This window comes from Magallana gigas, chromosome 4, assembly GCF_963853765.1.
Source record: "Magallana gigas chromosome 4, xbMagGiga1.1, whole genome shotgun sequence".
Classification (NCBI taxonomy): Eukaryota; Metazoa; Mollusca; class Bivalvia; order Ostreida; family Ostreidae; genus Magallana; species Magallana gigas.
Window position 1 is genome coordinate 43,858,852 of NC_088856.1, and position 20,905 is coordinate 43,879,756.

Consider the following 20,905-nt stretch of genomic DNA (forward strand, 5'->3'; position numbering starts at 1 on the left):
TCATTTTATATGTTACAATAGCATGTGATATAGTAAAATATTATACAAATCAATATCATATCATACAATTTTGAATTATGAGATAAAAAATTATATATTTAAATATCATATAATACAAGTTCATGTGATATAATTATATATATCATATACAATATCATATTATATCATACAACTTTTTACAATTTTATATATGATATAATATTGTATCATATATAACAATAGTGTATCATATCATACAATATTATATCACAGGAATTATGTTATATCATTTAACAACACACACATCATTTTAAGACGTTTGAGTGAGGTAGGAGATTTTTTTAGCATTCTTGATAAAGAAAATTGGGCTCTGCATCTGAATCTACCTTTAGGTATCATTTATATGATAGTTAAACTAGGCAATCTATTATCAATAAAATATATGACCTGTTCCAAGAAACTAAACCATCAGTATCATAAGACGCACCATCCCTGCAAGTTTTGTAGTTAGGACCAGTAATAACCAGTAATAACTAAGATATAATCATCAGAGACATCTGCACTAAAATCTTTAACTAGCTCTCAAAACCTTAACCTCTTCCATCATTCGATACCTATGGTTCAGATTCAGCATTCACATATGCCAGGTGCATCAGAATCCTAACACGGACCTTCCATGCAAGTTTGGGGAAGTTAGAACCAGTAATAATTGAGATCAGGCTCTGCATCTGAATCTACCTCTGCAATGCATTTATATTATAATAAATTTAATCAACTATGCAAGTTTAAAATAGTACTATTATCTATTTAACACGGGACCTGTTCCAAAAAAGCTTAACCTCATCAAGCATCTGAAATCTATGGCTCAGATTCAGCATAAAAGTATGTTAGGTGCATCAGTATCATAATACGCACCATCCCTGCAAGATTGGTGAAGTTAGGACCAGTATAACTAAAATATAATCATCAGAGGGCACCTGCTCTACAAACTTAAACCAGCTCTAAAAACCTTAACTTCATCCAGCATCCGAAACCTATGGCTCAGATTCAGCATTCAAGCCTGTCAGGTGCATCAGTGTCATAAGACGCATCATCCATGCAAGACTGGTGAAGTTAGGACCAGTAATAATTAAGATATAATCATCAGAGGGCACCTGCTCGAAAATTTTTAACCTCATCCAGCATCCAAAACCTATGGCTCAGATTCAGCATTAAAACATGTCAGGTGCATCAGTATCATAAGACGCACCATCCCTGTAAGTTTGGTGAAGTCAGGACCAGTATTAATTAAGATATAATAATCAGAGGGCACCTGCTCTACAAACTTAAACCAGCTCTAAAAACCTTAACCTCATCCAGCATCTAATACCTTTAGCTCAGATTCAGCATTCAAGCATATTATGTGCATTAATATCATTAGACCCACCATCCATGCAATTTTGGTGAAGTTAGCGCACCTGCAACAAAAACTTTAACATACTCAAAAAAAGCTTAACCTTCTCTAGCATCTGAAATTCATGGACCAGATTCATCATCCAAGTCTTTTAAGTCCATAAGTAGGTCCAGATGCATCATCCATGCAAGTTTGGTGAGGAGAGGACAAGTTATAACTTAGAAACAGGACCTGCAACAAAAACTTTAACCAGGTTTAGATGCTGACGGTATAGCATAAACTACCCATGACTTCGTCTCGGTGAGCTAAAAATCAATGTGTTGTACCATCAACATGTCAGGGGTGTGACTGAAATCCAACATATTGGATACTAACTGAATATTCTCATGTTTAATGACTATATAATGTACACGTCTTTAATTTTTGTAAGTATGACTTGTTTTCATCATATTTCCATTCCAAGGTTAACTCTTCCAACCCATTTGCTTCATAGTATACTTTCATGCCATGGTCCCATTTGTAGAGAAACATCTTAATCCACAGTTGAAACCAAAATAAATTAGTGTGCCCCCATAAAACAAATGGTGTGTTCAATAGAACGAGTACTCGCCAGCGCTCGCTAAAATTTGTATTGCAGGTATAGGGAATTTTGGCGAGCGTGTGCAACACCCGCTCTGTTGAACACGCCTTTGGGACATATACACCCCTATTAACAGTTAATATATTTTCTTGATTTTTATACAAACTTATAAAATTTCAGTAATATTCGAATAAATTAAAATGCAATAAAAGGCTCAGGGGCCTATCGCTCACCTGATACCAATAGCCAACAAAAAGCTTTAGACCGTCTTTAGAGCATCAAATACAAAATGTCTAGACTACTTCATATAGTATAATATCTACATTTTTAAAGATTTTCTAACTTTCTCCAACATATTTCCAAGCTGAACTATGAGCTACTTTTGTTGTATTAGTTTTTGAGAATAAGATTCATTTAAGAAAAAAAATTCTCTAAAGAATCCAATGTTAAAATTCAACTTTTGAGGCCCTATCGTACACCTGAGGATCATGCTTTGTACAAACTGGAATCTATACTACCTTAGGATGCTTCCACACAAGTTATAGCTTTTCCGGCTAATGGGTTTTAAATAAGATTTCTAATGATTTTTTTCTATAAATTTCTATGTAATAATTTGAACCCTAACCCCAATGTTGACCCAACCTACCCTGAGGATCATGGCTTAAACAAAACTGAATTACACTACCTTAGAATGCTTCCACACAAGTTATAGAGGTTTTTGAAAAGATTTTTCTCTATGTATTCCTGTGTTAAATTTCAACTCTCCTCAAGTAGCCCGACACTAACTCCAGGGATCATTTCTACAATACTTGAGTGCTTTCACACAAGTTACAGTTTCTCAGACTGATTGGTTTTTGAGAATTAGATTTTTCTCTATATATTCGTACGTAAAAATTGGAACCCAACTGTTGCCCCACCCATTGTTACCCCTCCCTATCCCCAGGTTTATGAGTATCACCTCCCCTTTAAAAATGATGTCATCGTGGCCCAATCTAAATTCCCTTCACTCAATGATGCTTTGTGCCAAGTTTGGATGAAATTGACCAAGCGGTTTTGGAGAAGATGAAACTGTGAAAAGTTTACAGCAATGACAATGACAGACAATGGCCAAATTTTTATCAGAAAAACACTGAATTGACAATACTTGCAAATGACCAATTCTTGCCAAGAACCATTTCTCGCCAGTGCATTGTTACGTCATTTTATCAACATAATGACATAAAATCATGTACGAAATACATGACGTAACAATGCACTGGCGAGAAAAAGTACTTGGCATGAATAGGTTGCACGCCAGTAGAGATAAAATGCTAGGTTTAAATTATCAACTTAATAGTTACATGTATTTATACCCACAGTTAACAAATTACAAACCTTTTTACCTCCAACTTAAATTGGCGACAATTGGCTTCAGCTTTGGTTTTTTCTCTTCCTGGTTAGGTTTCCTGTATAAAATCACGTGATTGAGTAGTTTCAATACAACACAAACCAAACATTCCGGTTAACTGAATAAATCTAAGAACTGTGCTAGTTTTAATGTTTGACAAGTTGAAGAACAGTAATTTTAATTTTCTTATCAGATTACAAAGATAACTAGATAATTTTAGTTTCATGATATGCTAGCCAATAGATATCAAGCTATAGATAATTTGGAAGGACAGCGACATTTTAACGATTCCCTCAAAACTACTCATCAGCTCATAACCTTAACCTGGTCCTTCTAGGCAATTTCGCCAACTCTGTTAAAATCTTTTACAATCAGTAATAACATTGATACGTTTAACAATCTACGCACCTCACAAAGGCTGATTTAACTCAAAATGACGACAATATCCACGTTTTCTCTTCCTAGTTCGTGTTCACTCTAAATGACTCTTCTTCGAGTTCCTGGTCGGCGGCCTGTATAAAATCACGTGATTGGTTTAAACAGAGACAAAACCAAACATTCTGGATATAACCAATTGTGTCAGTGCAGTGGTTATCTTGCTGTCTTGAAGATCAGTTAAAATAATCTTAAACATTAAATCAAGGTCATAGTCCGATATTTGTTGATATGCCAAGGAAATCAAGCCAAGTACGTATGCTATTTAGGTCCCTGACCATGATAAAGCTTAAATACAGTGGAAGGACAGTTATATTTTACCAATTCCTTCAATATTACTTATGTAAGTTAATGATAATTTTACTCCCTGATGTGTAAGCTTCTACCTCTTCTTCCACAGAACTATAGATTTATCCGACTCTTGACATCACGTCCACTGTCGTCTGTGCTACAATCGCAACTTCTCGGGCCTTTCCGGCTCATGTTTTTCCGAGCACTAGCGGAAAGGCCCGAGAAGCAACGTTAGCACAGCTCAAAAAAGACTATCACAACAATTGGTCTCGCAACGATTGGTCTGCGCTAACGTCTGTCGGTAGACTGGTCATACAAAACAAGAGCAATTTTCCCCTAATGAAACAAAAAAACTTTTATCAACGATATCCCTTTAAACTTTGGACGACTTATAACTTTGAACTTTAGGACATTCTCAAATTTCATAAGAGTTCGACAGTAAAAACAAAGGAGCAGGTCGATTTAAATCAATCTATAATTAAAATTAGAACTTCCATCCGCTCCCTGGATGCGACAGACCGAAACCGGGGAGTGGAATGCAGTTATAATTTTAATTAGATTGGATGTAAATCAGATTGGTGTGGCTAGTAATTGAAAACTTCTCTCTTTTTATAGAAACGAACAGAATCCACTTAAAAATCAACGCCAAGGACGGAAGGATGTTAATTGCTGCCAATCCCAGACTTTACGTGTATGATAATTATAATAGCGTTTTTATTTTAGAAGAAGCTTAATCTATAGCACTCATTAGATTCAAAACAAAATATTTACATTCACTTTCTTTCCCTTTTAAATTGAATTGATTGATTTTAGTGATATTTACGCATAACACATGCACAGAAGACCCAATCACCAAATCTGGTGCATATGAAGACATTCATTCTTCTTTCTAACATGACTGACTCTCCTCACGACTTTAAAGGCATAGCCTATAATGTTATACAGTCATGTATAACTTTAATTATATCTTTTAAGTTTTGGAATTCAGTTGTAATTTATGATAGACGGCTTCCCTTAATGAATCGTGAACTTTGGTCTTAGAGATACACTGCACGAAAAGTCGCGTTTAATTTCACCTTAAATGCAATTTAAACGTTACGATTATTTAAAATTTAAGTATGTAGTACTACATATTGTGTGCCCGAAAACGTTTAAAAATAATTAGCATTTAATATGAGTTTACTAGATTCCGTAAAAGAACAAATTTAATAATGTCGGAAAAATTGTAAACTTACTCATACGTACAGATTTAAGTGTTCCGTAAACTAACATTATACCTCTTGTATATAAAACGTATAATTTTCATTAAAGATGCTCAAAAAATTAAGTTTAATGGATATATTAAATTTGTTTGGTTAATAAAATTTAATGTTGAATTTTAATTCATTATTTGTTCTCGTTTAATTTACATTTTACATTATAAAACTGTCAAAAATTAAATTATATACGGATATCTTAAACTTCCTAAAACATTCAAATAAACGCTTTTTGTCGTCTTACATTATACCTCTTGTTTATGCGACGATAATATTTTGATTAAACCTGCCAATATAAACTGGAATTGTATATATTTTAAGTCATTATTATTTTCGTTTAATTAAATAATTATACCACCGCATACATCTTTATTTAACTTCAAACATCAAGTTGTTTTCTTTGAAATTGTTTTTGCTATCATTTTAGAAAATTAAAATCACACACAAGTCCACTTAAGATTCGATTTTATTGCATGTTAAAGTCTCAAAGATGTAAAAAAAAAAAAATACATGTATTCTTACAGAGCAAAACATTTCAAAGTTTTAAGCATAAAAGTCACAATTTAGAAAATTACAATAAATACGTCATGATCAGATACATATGGAATGGATGCCATTACAATTTCTGATATAGTTCTTAAAAAATACTTAGATAAAATGTCCAAATTTGGAATTGTGAAATGCACATTTGACTTTATAAGCAAATGCAGGTTCATACACATTAAATGGAAATAATGGAATCTACATGTATATGGACTAGTAGGAAATAAAAACACAACTGAAACAGACCCATAAAAATTGCTGCATGGTCTGCAAATAACAAATTGTAGTTTAACTTGCGTATTTTCATATACAACATAAATTACGAGACAAAATCAGTTTTTCTATATAATGCATGTGGATAAAGAAAAGCAATTGTTGAAAGTTGACAATACTGAAGTAATCAAATTTTTTTACTTATTTACTGGTCACTAAAATACATACACACGAACACACAAATTCTCTTTCCTAGTACATGTATTTTGAAAATAGCACGTTTTCATAGAAACATACATACTACATACATACTCTATAGTTCATAACTGCAAATAGATAAGAGTTTCCATGAAAACCACTTCAGAGAAGATATATATTAACAATCATATTATATGAATAGAGTTGAAAAAACCCTATATATTTATATATATGATGCATACAAATACCAAATTATACTAAATTGAATGAACAAATTGTTCAATAATAGGATGTAAATGTGCATCTCTAATCTCTAATTTTAAACACTTCATGTGATTTTAAAAAAATTCCTTAGGTTTTACGTTATAATATTGAAAATTTATTATACAGAAAAGAAAAATACATATTCTAATGACCAGACTATTCAGTTAACATTTTGGAACATATATAAAGTAATTTTAATTTCCACAAACTTCCAATGCAATCAATACCGTTTGATTATCAAAATTTGGCGAAATGGTAAATTTAAATCATGGAAATTCAATAAAATACTTCGTCTATCCTAATAAGGTCTGGAATAAGATCAAGCATATGCATGTACAAAATTTATAAAAGTTTTGACACTATAAAAATTCAACTCAATCTTACTTATCATAAAAAGAAAACAGTTTCCCCAATATTTTACTCAGAAATGTCTTATCAAGTCTTGTTTATTTCTTGCATCTGTAAGAAACTGACAGGGAAGCCTCACTCGCCCACAAGCAAGAGCAAAAGGATCGGTCTGAGACACCACCTTTCTCTTACTTGGGTATCAAGATCTGCAACTTACTGCCAGCAAAGCCCTTTCAAAATACTTTTTCATTGTCTCCTGCTTAAAATTCACTTTCAATAAAAATTCTTCTAGTCTATCCTATTAAGGTCTGAAATAAGACCTGGCATATGCATGTACAGAATGCAAAATATAGTTATGACACTATAAATATTTAACTCAATCTTACTTATCATAAAATGAAAACAGTTCCCCATTATTTTATTCAGAAATGTCTTATAAAGTCTTGTTTGTTTATTCCTTGCATCTGTAAGAAACTGACAGGGAAGCCTCACTCGCCCACAAGCAAGAGCAAAAGGATCGGTCTGAGACACCACCTTTCTCTTACTTGGGTATCAAGATCTGCAACTTACTGCCAGCAAATTATAGAGCTAATTAAGCTAATTAATTATATAAGTGAAACTTGTACAAATATGTAGATTAAAATAACTTGAGATAAAAATTGTATTTTTTCCATAAATTTTCTAGTCTACACCCAAGTTTCAGGAACAAGCTCTGAAAGATATACATACAACTAGAGCAAAGCTCGTTGCAAAGCAACGAGTGGGTCTTCCGGTGGTGTCGAGAGTAAAGATAGAAGCTCCTGTAAGAAGCAGAGTTCTAAAACCAACTACAAAGAAAATAAAAAAATTTTTTTTAAAATAAATCGAATAATTCTTAGTACGACTTAACAATGTCTGAATGATTTCAAGAACGAATTAACAAAAACCTTTACAATTTCTAGAACGACTTAATAAAAAAAGTCCCGAATGTCTTCAAGTACGAATTAACAATTTCCGAATTATTTTAGGTATGAGTTAATTTAACTTTTAAAATAACACTATTTTCTTAACCAAGAACGTGGAAACAAAATTTCCGGAAAACTCAATTTTTAAATCCCAATATTTTTGTAATGCATCGTCCGATTTTAAAACGGATTTCAGTTTTAAATTAAGCTTAATAAAAGCTCCTTTGTTGCTTTATGACTTTTATCAAATTGTTGGTCAGAAAAGAGTTATTATAAAAAGACTTAATAGCCCTTCTGGTCCCTAATTTGAGGGGTCAGCCCTTTTTTTTATATCAAATAAAAGGTCTTGCTAATATAAACATATTTTGTTCTACAAATATTAACGAATGGTTAACCGTTATCGAGATATCTAAACAACTGTATTTTAGGGGCCGACCCTTTAACTCTTTACCGGGGCCACTAATAACAACATTTATGGTATCATATTGTTCAGAACATTATTTTGTTCTACATTGCTTTTAAAAAATATTTCTGCTTTTTCAGATATTTTAAAATGATCAAAGTTTTGAACTTCTGGCCCCTTGAAACCCCTAATTACGTAATATATGACTAAGGTATGATACTGTATAGATAAACAATTGTACAATAAACATTTTTGCTTCTATAATTAATAACAAATTATTGTTCAGTAAAGAGTTCTTGTAAGAAGATTTAAGACCCCTCTTGACCCCTAATTGGAGGGGTCAGCCCCTTTTTCTTGATATCAAATGAAAGGTCTTGCAAATATAAACATATTTTGTTCAACAAGTGTTCACGAAATGTTAACCCTTCTTCGGATATCTTTACAAATGTGTTTTAGGGGCCGGCCCTTTATCTCCTAAATGGGGTCATGAACAAAAAAATTTAAGGTAGCATATTGTACAGAACATTATTTTAAGCAACTTTTGTTCTACAATGCTTTTCAAAATATTTCTCCTTTTTCAGATATTAATGATCGAAATTTTGAAATTCTGGCCCCTTTAAACCCCTTATTACGTAACATATGACTTAGGTATGGTACTGTATAGATAAACAGCCGAACAATGAACATTTTTGCTTCTATAATTAATAACAAATTATTATTCAGTAAAGAGTTATTGTAAGAAGACTTTAAAGCCCTCTTGGCCCCTAATTTGAGGGGCCAGTCCCTATTTCTTGATATCAAACGAAAGCCCGTGTAATTTGAAACAACTTTTGCATTACATCTTATAACAAAATATTTATACATCAAAAGATATCACAGAAAATGTGCAAAAATTTCGTGAAAAAATTTGGTGCCAATTTTCAGGTTCAGGCGAGCTTGGAGGCCTTTAGCAATTTTCATCATTGGAAGCATGGGGGTACATCTACATACATTCATCTACAATCCCTGAAAATTTCAAGCTTCTATCTTGATTAGTTTCGGAGGAGATGCGTGGACAAAATGACCCTAAAAAATTTACAAAATCGTCAATATCTGAAACCAGAAGTGACGTCATCATTTAAAAATTTTATTAAATGTAGCGCCGATCATGCTTTATTTTTCCTGAAAATTTTGTGCGAATCGGTTGGATAGTTTTTGAGAAATAGCGCTCCAAAAAAGTCAGAAAAAGAAAAAAAAGAATAATAAAGACTAGAGCAAAGCTCGTTGCAAAGCAACGAGTGGGTCTTCCGTTAATGTCCAGAGAAAAGCTAGAAGTGCCTTTAAGAAGCAGAGTTCTTAAGCCAAGAGCAAGAGTAACTAAAACAATAAAAAAAAATCGAATAATTCTTGGTACGACTTAACAAAATCCGAATGATTTTAAGTATGACTGAACAAAAACCTTTCCGATTTCAAGAATGTCTTAACAAAATAAACCCGAATGTGTTCATGTACGACTTGACACGATTATTTTTGGTACGAATTAAGTTTACATTTAAATTCACACTATTTTTTAAACCAAGGACGCGGAATCAAAATTTCCGGAAAAATCAAATTTTAAATCCCAATTTCTCTGTAGTGCATGGTCCGATTTTATAACGAATTTCAGCGTTAGATTAAGATAAAAAAAGTTCTTTGTTTTTGCTAAATGAAGGATATCAAATTATCGCTTAAAAAAGTTATCATAAAAAGACTTACTAGCCCTTTTAGCCCCTAATTGGAGGGGCCAGCCCTTTTTTCTTTATATCAAATAAAAGGTCTCACAAAAACATTTTGTTCACACTTTTATCCACGAATTGTTTAACGTTTTCGAGATATCTGAACAGCTGTGTTTTAGGGGCCGACCCTTTATCTCCTTACCGGGGCCACCAACAAAAAATGTTTAGTTGCCATATTGTTAAGAACATTATTCTTAACATTTTGTGTTCTACATTGCGTTTAAAGATATTTCTCCTTTTTCAGATATTATTTATGATCAAAGTTTTGAACTTTTGGCCCCTTGAAACCCCTAATTACGTAATATATGACTTAGCTATGGTACTGTAGAGATATACAGCTGTACAGTGAACATTTTTGCTTTTATAATTAATAACAAATTTTTGTTCAGTAAAGAGTTATTGTAAGAAGATTTTAGAGCCCTCTTGGCCCCTAATTTGAGGGGCCAGCCCCTTTTTCTTGATATCAAATTAAAGGTCTTGCAAATATAAACATATGTAGTTCACCAAGTGTTCGAAAAGTGTTAACCGTTCTCGAGATATCTGTATAAATGTGTTTTAGGGGCCGACCCTTAAAATCCTTAGTGGGGCCATCATCAAAAAATTTAAGGTGGCATATTGTACAGTGCTGCTATCGTGAAAGTTGACAAAACTATCCTATCCTATCCTATATCCTGTATCCTGCATCCTATCCTGCAAATAAGCTCTATCCTATCCTATCCTATCCCATACTTTCAAAATATAGGAATGCAAGTTAAATGAAACGAAATTTAAAAATAAAATGATTTTATCAATTAATGTAGTACTCAAAATGAATAATTAAATCTTAAAACCGAATATTCATCGAGCGGGATAACTTAATTACCTGTGCTACGGTAAAATTAAATCGTACGCGGGATGGAAACAATAATGTAAACAGACAAAGTAAGCGATTAGATTTTTGATTTAATTATATTTATGCATAAAAAAACAGATAAATAACTTCGATGCACTTATTGAGGAACTGTTTAGTCACATATTTTTATCAAATTATTTTCTTAATACATATAACTGAGCGTAATTCTCATTATTCGAGCGATTCGTTCGGCGATAAATGTAAACACGATCTGAAAATAAATGATTCCTTTAGGAAGTTTATATCGTTTATAGTTAAACCACTCGGAGTTATTTTTAAAGTATAAATTCTTAAGCCTTTATAGCTATCTGACATTTATTATTTCGATATATTCAGGTTAATATCGGACAGAAATATGCGTCCCTGTTATTGGGCATCGAAGAAATTATATGAAACGTGAAGCAATGTCTGTTTCTTGTATACATGTTTATCTTTTAAAATGCCAAATTAGTCGTTTATAAATTCAAGCTTTTATTAATTTGCAGACTTTAAATGAAGTAAATACAGAAATCTATTTCTGACGTTTTCAAATATTGCAACGAATTCTCGCAGTAACTCCGTACTTGCGTACGAATTGACAAAGATGTAGCGCCGACATTTTAGCACGCATTAATGTTATGCACCGCGTTCTTGATAAAATAATTATTCTTAAATGGTTTAACTTGTAAAACGTATTAAATTGACATTGTTTAGCCAATTTTCGTTTCGCAAAATAACTCTGAAATTTATACTCGAATCTGATTGGCTACAGGATGCAGGATAGGATAGGATAGGATAGGATAGAACTTAACTTTTATATTTCTATCATGTATCGTGCATCCTGCATCCTATCCTATCCTATCCTTGTCAACTTTCAGGATAGCAGCACTGTACAGAACATTATTTTGAGCAACTTTTGTTCTACATTGCTTTTCAAAATGTTTCTCCTTTTTCCGATATAAATGATCAAAGTTTTGAACTTCTGGCCCCTTGAAACCCCTAATTACGTGATATATGACTAAGCTATGGTACTATTTAGATAAACAGTTGTACAATAAACATTTTTGCTTCTATGATTGATAACAAATTATTGTTCAGTAAAAGGTTATTATAAGAAGACTTTAGAGCCCTCTAGGCCCCTAATTTGAGGGGCCAGCCCCTTTTCTTTTATATCAAATTAAAGGTCTTGCAAAAATAAACATCTTTTGCATTACATTATTTCACAAAATATGTATACATCAAAAGATATTTCAGAACATGTTCAAAAATTTCGTGGAAAAATTTGGTGCTTATTTTCAGGTTCAGGCGAGCTTCGAAGCCTTGCACAATTTTCATAAGTGAAGGCAATGGGGTACATCTACATACATTTATCTACAATCCCTGAAAATTTCAAGCTTCTATCTTGATTAGTTTCGGAGGAGATGCGTGGACAAAATGACCCTTAAAAATTTACAAAATCGTCAATTTCTGAAACCGGAAGTGACGTCATATGTTTAAATTTTTATAACCTCAAGTATTTACGATACCAAATAAGTTCTGAAAATTTCGTGGAAATCGGTTGAATAGTTTTTGAGATATAAGCCACAAAAAAAGTCAGAGGAAGAATAATAATAATGAAAAAGAATCCGAAGAAAAACAATAGGGTCTTCCGTTGGAAACGGAAGACCCTAAAAAGTCCTGTATAACTGCCTAGATGTCCATAAAAACTACTCTTTACTCAATAAATTATCAAAAATCTAGTCTTTAACTCTTTACTTAGAACAAAAGAAACAAATAATGATAAAATATTCATTAAAATAACCACTTTATATCACTCATATATGTGTTCAGTTTATAATTTGATCTAGGATTTTAAACTTATACAAGCCTTTGACTGGGAAGCCTCACTCGCCCACAAGCAAGAGCAAAAGGATCGGTCAGAGACGCCACCTTTCTCTTACTTGGGTATCAAGATCTGCAACTAACTGCCAACAGAGCTCCCTTTAAAAATAAATACCTTCCTATTGTCTTCAGTTCTATTATGCTATAAAGATGTATGCACTAATTACTGGAAATAAACTTAAAACATATTTGTAAATAAATTGAGATAAAAAAAAGTATGACTTGGTTACATGCCAATATGACAAAAATTGAAAATCATAATGGCCAAATTTAATCTGTAATTGATCAGCATAAAAAAAATCAACAATAAAAAAATACACAATGAATATTCTTTTATATAACAGTATGAGTTGAACAAGTAATATCAGATCCTGTATTTAAAAAAATACCCAGCATATTTTTAGGTTCATCATACTACAACAATACATCAAGCTTTTTTGCAATGATTTTACAGTCATATCACATATTGAGCTTTGCAGTTCTCAAGAAGTGTTAAACAACTCTTTATACATGGATAATAAACCTACATCAAAATATGAACCTCTTGCGAGAAACAAAAATTGTCCATGGGACGGAGTTAACAATTTTATACAATCAACAATGTATATGTCAAAATGCTTGCATATCAGTAAAACCATATAATAACTTTCAGCTCAGGTGAGCTAATCATACATGACAGTTGCAACTCTTTTAAAAATCTCAAATGGCCCATTTCTGTTCATTTGATATATTTTCTGGTTTGTCTCTAGATGATTCTTTGTTGGTCCTTATACGTCTTATACTTTGCCTTTTTCATTTGGATTTCAGAGCAGAACTTTTGGTGTCCAATTAAACAATCGTCAGAGCGCCACTTTAGAGATGTGATTTCATATATTGTGTCATCTTCCCAATCATTTTCATATTCTGATGACATCATCAAGTACTCGACAAGAAATACAGGTTCGACTTGTTTTATTTTCTCCTCATCCCAGGAGGTCTTTTGTTTAAATACAGCCTGACAGCCTGTCTATAGTATAACTTCCATTTTCTACAACATATATACACACATAAATACACATGTTTATACACACATATTGTCTTTAAAAAGCCAACATTGTAAAATGTTCAGGCTTTTCTTTTAAATTCCTCAGACAATTTATTTAAGCATTAAATCATTGTTTTTTGAAAGAGAAGTAACAGGCGTTTGTGCATCATGAAAATTTGTCTGCACACACCATTGCAGTTATGAGACTATATTTTTCAAAAAACAAGAAATATTTGTGAAACACAATTGTCCCTTTCTTCCTTGGAGACCTCTACAAAGAAATGAACGAAAAAGCAAGTAATTGGGATTTTCCCATATCCAAGTCAAAAATTGCTCAATTAGACTCTAAATCAAACTTGACCAAAATATTATTATGATGAATCTGTGTGTGAAATTTCATATCAATAGGAGCAACCTCTGCGTTAAAGGAAATTGTTGGTGGACCGGCCGATCTACAACAGCAATGTAGTATTCCCTCCCTTGTCTGAAGGGGGTATAATAACAAGTATTTACATTTCTGTTAATTCCTTATCTGCAAATGCGATTTATACATCAAAACTCCTTATTAATCTTAAAAGGTAAGTTAAATCAATGGAACAGTCACTGTATATAATACAGCATAAATTAGAACTTCAATACAAGTTCATGATTTTGGCAGTTGTAAACGGGGACATTTGAACATATGTATGGTCTAGACTCTCAAAACATGCAGTGCATATAATTGGGCATACCCTTGTTTCCTTTGATACAGATCCATTCCTTTCTTGAAAGAATCGACTCTCTCCTTCCTTTATCTTGCATAGACAGGAAATATCTGCTTATTGCATCTAAAATATAACATTGCAACAAAAATTATAATATTATTTCTAAAGTTTTATTTAAATACAAGAGCGCGGGATCTTACAAACACAGGGTTCGACACTAACTGTTTTATGCATTAGTCCAGCCGGACTAGTGCCTGTTCATTTTAACTAGTCCGCAGGCAATTTTATGTGCCCGTCAGAAATAAATAAAAAAGCATTACCGTATTTGCCTTATATATAGTATGGAGTTTTCAAATAGCATTTGTAAGAAAGGGGTGCATAATATACACTATAATGTTTTTCTTACAGGTGTTGCACATGTTTAGTTGTATTGTGCTATGCAGTACATAGCAATGAGCTGCGTATTCACTATCTCTGTGAACTAGGTGTATGCCGCCATTACAGATGTTATAAATAGATCTATGCAAATTAGATCCAGGCTATGAGCTACCTTGTTCTTTTCATTGTCTAAGTTCTTTAAAAATCTGTTTAAAATAATAAGCAATTTATCACAAATTATTTAACGTAAAACAATTCATTTAAATTAAACAACTCGCAGGAGATTCGTTTCACCTTTATTTTTTTAAAACACATAAGCGTCCCTTTCGAAGCTGTTGTTGTGAACACGTGCGCTTGTAACCTATTAATTTTCTCGGACATCCCCTTACGGCAAAGAAATAATCAAGTCACCCATAATATCCTGCAATACCTCTTTTGTTTTCGCTCGGTAACTCTATAATCACTGCAATGTATCATATGCTAGATAATAAAAATACAGTCAGGGTTTTCCATTAAAATGTCGACAATCACACATTGTTAATTTACACATTTTTTAAGCAAAACTTTTTATTAGTTTGACCGGACAGACTAGACATTTTATTCATCCGTATGAAAATCTATTAGTCTGTGACTAACAGACTAAGGTTAGTGTCGAACCCTGCAAACAAAAATTTTTATTGGTGTGGTCTAAGTTATTAATTCTTTAAAAAGTTTTACTTCAATATTTGGTTTCCATCATCAGATTTCATTTTTCACTACAATCCTAGGGAAATTCCATGGGAGTATCCATCATGCACAGCAATCTGAAAGTATGCATTTACAAAATATCATACCAAGGCCATACAATTATATAGTTGCTGATATTGAGATAACTCCTCTCAATACGCTCCACATGTACATTACAGTATAAGCCTGTATAATACAATTAACAAAAATTTTAGATGTGTACAAATGATTGAATATATATTAATATACAAGCCAGTCACAACATTTATGCTTATCAAATATATGTATGTTATGTCTCAGCAATATTACATTCAAACATGCAAAAAAAAAAATCAGTAAGGTATACAGAACATCATGAGTTTTAGGTGTGGAAATCAGGTGTACAACAAAAATGAAAGGCTTTATCACCCAATTCTTTTATTTATTTTAGCCAAAGGCCAAAGCTTTGTAAAATGTTGTGTTCAGATGAAGCCTACTGTTTTAATTCCTGTTTTTTGTCAGAGAATATACCACACAATCCACTAATTCTTAGCGCCCCCCCCCAAAAAAAAACAAGATTCCAGCAAAACCTAATTCAAAAAACATTTAAACAAAAAGCTACAATAGATTAATCATTGAAAAAAAAAAATCTGCAGCTTCAATTCAGTCATGAATTTTTTCAGGGCTGGGACGATACTTTACTTAGCAGATTTGGTACAAATCACGATACATGAGATGCGATATGATACATATCACGATACATGGCAACTTAATGAAAACATGAATAAGGGCTTAAAATTTATTGAATCTGTCTATGTATTACCACATGTCCAAAGTGATTTCATTATATTTAAAATGAACATTGAACAATTTACAATTTACTTTCGTCTTGTTTTCACTACTTTTCATAAACAAGTAATCCGTAAGTTTTCCACACTCCAGATTTAGCTTCGATTTGACAACTTTACGAGGTTTTCTGCCATCTTTGTACTTTCATATTAGGTGCACGGACTTAAAATAGCTGATATATGAAGCTCGGATATTTTTGGAAAATAAAAAAAAAGTTTGCTACGGTATCGCTGTATTAATGGTAAATGTATCAATCCAAATATCGTCAAAATATATACTGTGATGCACTGGTGTATTGTCCCATCCCTATATTTTTTTGCGGTTATATGTTAAAGATAGCAAATCAGACCAATATTTTATTGACATCAAATATACTTACATGTACTTGGCTGGGTACACATATTAACTTTCTTATTTCCTTTCTTTTGCAATGGATTACTTTCAGAGAGTATTTAGCGATGATTTCCTTCTGCCCTTCCAAGATTTTTTCCTGCTGAAACTCAATCTTTCTCGACTTGAAAAGAGGCCACGATGCTGGTCCTATTCATCAAAATAGTGAAAATAAATCAAAATACAGGCATTGAAGAGTTATTCTAGTCCTCTAAGGGGAATCAAGTCAAGTCGTACCCAAACCGACTCGTATACCCAAGCCGACTCTTAATCAATAGGTCACAGATTGTGACTATAATGGGTAGCAATTCTTGGTTAATAGCTACACTCTGTCCCGAGTTTTTTCTTCTTTCACTTTTTCTTGTTATTCTGATAATCATAAATACCTATGTGCTCAAATTATGTTCATCCTCAAAATAGATACTATGAAATATCTTCAGATTATCTGTTTTGAAACACCCCTTTGGCTTTTGCCCCTTCAGATCTCAATATACAACTCAAAATAGTCTATGGGGATTTTTCATTGCACCAGCCATGAAATAGCCTGGATAACATTGAAAAATTGTGCAAGGTATATATTACTAAAACCGATTTGGTTTGACTTTTCCGATCGCGTCACGTTCAACTTTTTCAGCTACGTCATACATAAACAATACCCGCACCTTAACCACAATTTTCTTATTGGTGGATTCAGCTTACCGCTGATTGGCTGCTGGTTAACTAAGACTAAATTATGCACGGACAGAACAACAACATATCAGAGAATGAAAAATTCACATGGGTACTCGTGACTGTCGAAATTGGGCTATTTTTCGAAAGTGTACACTTGTGATAAAACAATACATACGGTACATAACATATATAGCTGTAGCTCTGTGTATAAATTTTGGGTTAGAAAATATAAAGCTACAGTGCATACAATACTTACATGTACAAAAAAACTTAACGGCAATTTGCCGCGTATAAAAATAACACTATTTTTTAAAAATATTTACATCATACCATACCACATTTTGTGCAAATAATCCATTTTTAAAAATAATTCTTCATTTAGTTTACTACTGTTAATAATTGTAGCTTTACCCGCCCCAAACTTTCTCCTATAAAACAACCTTTAACCGTACTCGGAAAGCGGATCAAGAACTGTATTTTTTATGTATGTAAACAAACCAGTGTTCATGTATGGAGCGGGTGATTGGGGTTCAGAGACAGGTAAAATAAAGAAATCTGCAGTAAATGGTTTGTGGATATTTTAGTATATATATTTACACCGAAAGTGATAGGGCAACAGAAGAGAAACGAATCGGGCACTTGCCTAATGAAGACGCACATGTACAAACCTCCTTGCACTCTCCACTTCCGTCTCGTTCTTTCACACCATCGTTCAATACTTTTATTGACTGTCGATTGCCGATCGAAAGGTGTAGAAATCGAGGAATTCATACCTATCACTTTGACTGGCAAGTTAGTAGGTAATACATGTGCATTTTACATTTACGGTATTTACATAAAATGAACGCTTAGCAGATGCAACTTTTAAATATTATATTTTTTATAACGCCGTACTCTGGACCGTAGCTTGAGGCTATGGTTTAACTCCCGTTTACACAGAGAGAGAGAGAGAGAGAGAGAGAGAGAGAGAGAGAGAGAGAGAGAGAGAGTTTAGCACAGAATTTAAACATACGGGATAGTCGATTTTGAATGAATAATATTGGGGGGAAATAAACTGTTCTGAGAAATCCTTCAGCTCTGGCATTGCATAAGCGTATACTGATAACTCGGCCTAAAAATAGGAGTTTAACCAATCATATAGTTTTCACACTGGCGGCGTGTATAATTTATGCATGACGTAGCTGTCAGAAATGATCGTGACGCTACAGGAAAAGTCAAACCAAATCGGTTTTGATAATATTCCAAGTGATTTCCAGATGGTGAAAAGATGTAGACATTTCCTATTATAAATTTCCGTAAGAAATTTATTTACCTTCCTGTCAACTTTTATGAGTGAAAAATGATGTGTCATTGAATGGAGATATCTTGGATATATTTTCCATTTCATCGATTTCAACTGTACTTCTATTTGAGTGTAGGTGTATTTTTATAAAAAATCATCAAAAAGTGATGGAAGCAATAACTTGGGACAAATTATAATCAACATTGATTAAATTTGAAACTTGTGTGTTTAATCATTGCACCCCCCCCCCCCTCTCCATTCTCGAGTTTTTTTTTTATCATTTATTTTTAACTACATATGTTGATTTATGCTACATTTAAAAACCGCAATTAACGCAAAAGCTATGTAGAAATAAAATATATACCCCTGGTATAAAAAGCAAAGAATTTGCAATGTCAGCAGACACCATGTTGTAAAATTTGACACCTCGCTAGGAAATCCTTAAATTATTTATACTTGTTTCTATCATATCGCTGGTTCTATGGTATCGCTGTATTTCTGTTTACTTAAAGTAGCACGCGCTGAAATTGACATTTGACGTCAGAATATTTTTAGACATTGTAAACAGACACGTTAAACATTACTGAGGTATATAAACTCACAAAACATTAATTTCTGGAAATATTTTCGTATCGATAGATTTTTTGACAAAATAATATAACTACCGCGATATCATAGGACGGGCTCATAAATGAAAAAGTACTGACCGGCTGGAAATGATGGTCTCTTTAATTTCATAAGGTGTCAAATGGTGAAAAAATAACTTGTGAATGTGGGGGGGGGGGGGGGGTGGGGTGAATATGGGGGTTGGGGGTCCCGTCCCCAAGCATCTGTGAGTACAAATACTTATACCGGTAGATAATATATGGTAATTTGATAACATGACATACCCGACAATATTTATTTAAATGAATATCAATATTAAAAAGTTATGACTGTGGGCATAATCATGTTATTTTAAGTTATTTTTCACTCGGACTATCCGACTATTTGATTGCAAATCAGTTTGGTTACGAGTTGACTGTAATTCTTACAAGGGAAATAATCATGTTCACAAGGGGAAGTAACTATAAAATTACAAGAGCATGTGTTAATGGGACGCTTGTTTATCGATACCGTAATCACCACCATACCTATTAAACAACTGGTACTACTGGCCGGCGAACCTATCTCCAAGGTGCTGCTACACGTAAGAACAGAAGTTGAGGCAAAGGACTGACCATGTGTGACGTTGTGGGACTGTTTCGCCATCTTGTTTCTCACGAGCGCTCTACCTGCTTGACATGGTGGTGACTTTTTCTTCCCTTTCGGCACTTGACAATGGATGTATTCCTAAAGATTTCGTCGATGTACGAATCTGATGACTCATCAGTCCAAGAGCACTAAATTCTGATAGATCTACTTCGCTACTTCACTCGAATCCGACATGTTATCTCAAACGCAGCTTGGCGGGTTCAGAATTCTCTCGATTTTTGATTGGCTTAATTTGATTCGCATGCGCGTAGAGGTTAAACAAACTCTCTCTCTCTCTCTCTCTCTCTCTCTCTCTCTCTCTCTCTCTCTCTCTCTCTCTCTCTCTCATCCCGAATCTTTTTTACTTGCTTTGTGAGTTGTTTTTTGTTTTTTTACTACAAATCAAATATTTCTTTGAAGTGATTAATTTAGTGGGATTTTTTTCGTCCCAAACCCCTTCCACGTACATGTAAGTTCAGAGCTGCAGCATATAGCCTAATAATATTGGATGCTTTATAATATTTTGTCTGTTTGTATTAGTGTATAAACAATGTTTTATTCTAAATGAAAGATGTATTAATGGCACATTAATTATCACGTATATTTAATGCAAATCAAACTTAGTTAAACTTCAAGTATAAGCAAATACATATAAAGATCAAACTAAAATTATCATAGTTATATATTTTTTCTATTAAACTTTATTATTCTTTTTTGTATATTGTATCTAATCTACTTATACGTGTCTGAAAAAATAATCATTAGGATGTTTTGTGTTTACCGTCTCGAACCCCTCCCATGATTAAATCAGAACATAATATCAGATACTTTGATACATATATAGACGATTTTGTGTATTTGCAATAATGAGTACGTAAACAACATTTTATTTTGTATAAAATAACATATTATTGACACATTAATTATC

At 32.9% G+C, this 20,905-nt stretch overlaps 1 long non-coding RNA gene across 1 annotated transcript; it reads right to left on the reverse strand.

The window, feature by feature from the left end:
* Window positions 1–12,541: 12,541 nt before the first annotated feature.
* Window positions 12,542–20,335, reverse strand: LOC105327071 (uncharacterized). Its single transcript, XR_010713259.1, has 5 exons — window positions 19,878–20,335; window positions 16,780–16,940; window positions 15,564–15,649; window positions 14,496–14,591; window positions 12,542–13,767 (listed from the first exon to the last, which is right to left on the reverse strand). It is a non-coding gene; the product is annotated as an uncharacterized lncRNA (long non-coding RNA).
* Window positions 20,336–20,905: the final 570 nt, after the last annotated feature.